The sequence below is a fragment of the Schistocerca serialis genome, chromosome 3 (genome assembly GCF_023864345.2).
Source record: "Schistocerca serialis cubense isolate TAMUIC-IGC-003099 chromosome 3, iqSchSeri2.2, whole genome shotgun sequence".
In the NCBI taxonomy this organism is placed as follows: Eukaryota; Metazoa; Arthropoda; class Insecta; order Orthoptera; family Acrididae; genus Schistocerca; species Schistocerca serialis.
Window position 1 is genome coordinate 148171387 of NC_064640.1, and position 3550 is coordinate 148174936.

The following is a 3550-nucleotide window of genomic DNA, read 5'->3' on the forward strand; positions in this document are numbered from 1 at the left end:
GGTCACGTGCAGAATGTGTTGCGCAATGCGTGCCTTCAATGCAGCTAAGTCTGCAACTGGAACACTGAACACAACACCTTTCAGTAAGCCCCACAGCCAGAAGTCACACGGATTAAGATCAGGTGATCGGAACGGTCATGCTTTAGGGAAATTGCGGCTGATAATTCTGGCATTTCCGAAATGGCGCTTCGGCAGCTCCTTAACTGGATTTGCAATGTGCGGATGTGCGCCATCTTGCATGAAAATGATCCCATCCACACATACACGTTGTTGGTTTAGATTAGATTAGATTAGATTAATACTAGTTCCATGGATCATGAATACGATATTTCGTAATGATGTGGAACGAGTCGAATTTTCCAATACATGACATAATTAGGTTAATTTAACAACATACTTAAGTTAATATAACTACTTTTTTTGTGTTTTTTTATTTTTATTTTTTTATTTTTTTAATATTTTTTTCTTAATTTATATCTAAAAATTCCTCTATGGAGTAGAAGGAGTTGTCATTCAGAAATTCTTTTAATTTCTTCTTAAATACTTGTTGGTTATCTGTCAGACTTTTGATACTATTTGGTAAGTGACCAAAGACTTTAGTGCCAGTATAATTCACCCCTTTCTGTGCCAACGTTTGATTTAGTCTTGAATAGTGAAGATCGTCCTTTCTCCTAGTATTGTAGTTATGCACACTGCTATTACTTTTGAATTGGGTTTGGTTGTTAATAACAAATTTCATAAGAGAGTATATATACTGAGAAGCTACTGTGAATATCCCTAGATCCTTAAATAAATGTCTGCAGGATGATCTTGGGTGGACTCCAGCTATTATTCTGATTACACGCTTCTGTGCAATAAATACTTTATTCCTCAGTGATGAATTACCCCAAAATATGATGCCATATGAAAGCAATGGGTGAAAATATGCGTAGTAAGCTAATTTACTAAGATGTTTATCACCAAAATTTGCAATGACCCTTATTGCATAAGTAGCTGAACTCAAATGTTTCAGCAGATCATCAATGTGTTTCTTCCAATTTAATCTCTCATCAATGGACATACCTAAAAATTTGGAATATTCTACCTTAGCTATATGCTTCTGATTAAGGTCTATATTTATTAATGGCGTCATACCATTCACTGTACGGAACTGTATGTACTGTGTCTTATCAAAATTCAGTGAGAGTCCGTTTACAAGGAACCACTTAGTAATTTTCTGAAAGACAGTATTGACAATTTCATCAGTTAATTCTTGTTTCTCAGGTGTGATTACTATACTTGTATCATCAGCAAAGAGAACTAACTTTGCCTCTTCATGAATATAGAATGGCAAGTCATTAATATATAATAAGAACAACAAAGGACCCAAGACTGACCCTTGTGGAACCCCATTCTTGATAGTTCCCCAGTTTGAGGAATGTGCTGATCTTTGCATGTTACGAGAACTACTTATTTCAACTTTCTGCACTCTTCCAGTTAGGTACGAATTAAACCATTTGTGCACTGTCCCACTCATGCCACAATACTTGAGCTTGTCTAGCAGAATTTCATGATTTACACAATCAAAAGCCTTTGAGAGATCACAAAAAATCCCAGTGGGAGGTGTTCGGTTATTCAGATCATTCAAAATTTGACTGGTGAAAGCATATATGGCATTTTCTGTTGAAAAACCTTTCTGGAAACCAAACTGACATTTTGTTAGTATTTCATTTTTACAGATATGTGAAGCTACTCTTGAATACATTACTTTCTCAAAAATTTTGGATAAAGCTGTTAGAAGGGAGATTGGACGGTAATTGTTGACATCAGATCTATCCCCCTTTTTATGCAAAGCTATAACAATAGCATATTTCAGTCTATCAGGGAAAATGCCCTGTTCCAGAGAGCTATTACACAGGTGGCTGAGAATCTTACTTATCTGTTGAGAACAAGCTTTTAGTATTTTGCTGGAAATGCCATCAATTCCATGTGAGTTTTTGCTTTTAAGCAAGTTTATTATTTTCCTAATTTCAGAGGGAGAAGTGGGTGAGATTTCAATTGTATCAAATTGCATTGGTATGGCCTCTTCCATTAACAGCCTAGCATCTTCTAATGAACACCTGGATCCTACTATATCCATAACATTTAGAAAATGATTATTAAAAATATTTTCAACTTCTGACTTTTTGTTCGTAAAGTTTTCATTCAATTTGATGGTAATACTGTCTTCCTCTGCTCTTGGTTGACCTGTTTCTCTTTTAATAATATTCCAAATTGTTTTAATTTTATTATCAGAGTTGCTGATTTCAGACATGATACACATACTCCTGGATTTTTTAATAACTTTTCTTAATATAACACAGTAGTTTTTATAATTTTTGATAGTTTCTGGGTCACTACTCTTTCTTGCTGTCAGATACATTTCCCTTTTCCGGTTACAAGATATTTTTATACCCTTAGTAAGCCATGGTTTGTTACAAGGTTTCTTACGAGTATATTTAACTATTTTCTTGGGGAAGCAGTTTTCAAATGCATTTACAAAAATGTCATGAAATAAATTATATTTTAAATTGGCATCAGGTTCACGGTACACCTCATCCCAGTCTAACTGCTGTAGGCTTTCCCTGAAATTTGCAATTGTTAAATCGTTGACTGAACGTACTACTTTGGAGGACTGTTTAGTATTGCTGAATGGAGCTATGTCATATATTGTAACCAGCTGTGCACCATGATCAGAAAGACCATTCTCAACAGGCTGAGCATTTATCTGGTTAAACTTATCTTGGTCTATAAAGAAGTTATCTATCAGTGAGCTGCTATCCTTTACCACCCGAGTAGGAAAATCAATAACGGGTGTCAAATTGAAAGAACCAAGTAATACTTCAAGGTCATTTTTCCTATTACCCTCTTTCAGAGAATCTACATTGAAGTCCCCACAAATAATAATTTGCTTCCCCCTGTCTGACAGATAGCACAACAAGGAGTCCAAATTTTTCAGAAATAGATGAAAATTTCCTGATGGGGACCTATATACAGTTACAATTATAAATGTGCCTTTATTTAATTTAAGCTCACAGGAGATCTGGAATGACGTAGTTGCGCAAAAGACACTCATAGTGCTTACCAGTGACGGTACAGGTAACAGGACCGGAAGTACCTGTCTCTTCGAAAAAATATGGCCCTATGATAAATGATGCCGTAAACCCGCACCACACAGTGACCCTTCCAGGATGAAGTGGTATTGGTTGATTTGCGTGTGGATTTTCCGATGCCCATATTCGACAGTTCTGTGTATTGACATATTCTGTCAGATGGAAGTGGGCGTCGTCTATCCACAAAATCTTCTATGGTCGATCTTTGTCCACTTCCATGCGAGCAAGAAATTCTAAAGCAAAAGTCTGTCTTGCTGGCAGGTCAACAGGAAGCAACTCGTGCACATGGGTAATTTTGAATGGATCGTAAAGAAGGACGCTTCGTAGGATTTTACGCACCATGCTCACGGGTATGTCCAATGTTCGGGCAACTCTCCGTGCCCTACATGTTTGCGCACTACCACTCGTCTCCTTCTGCA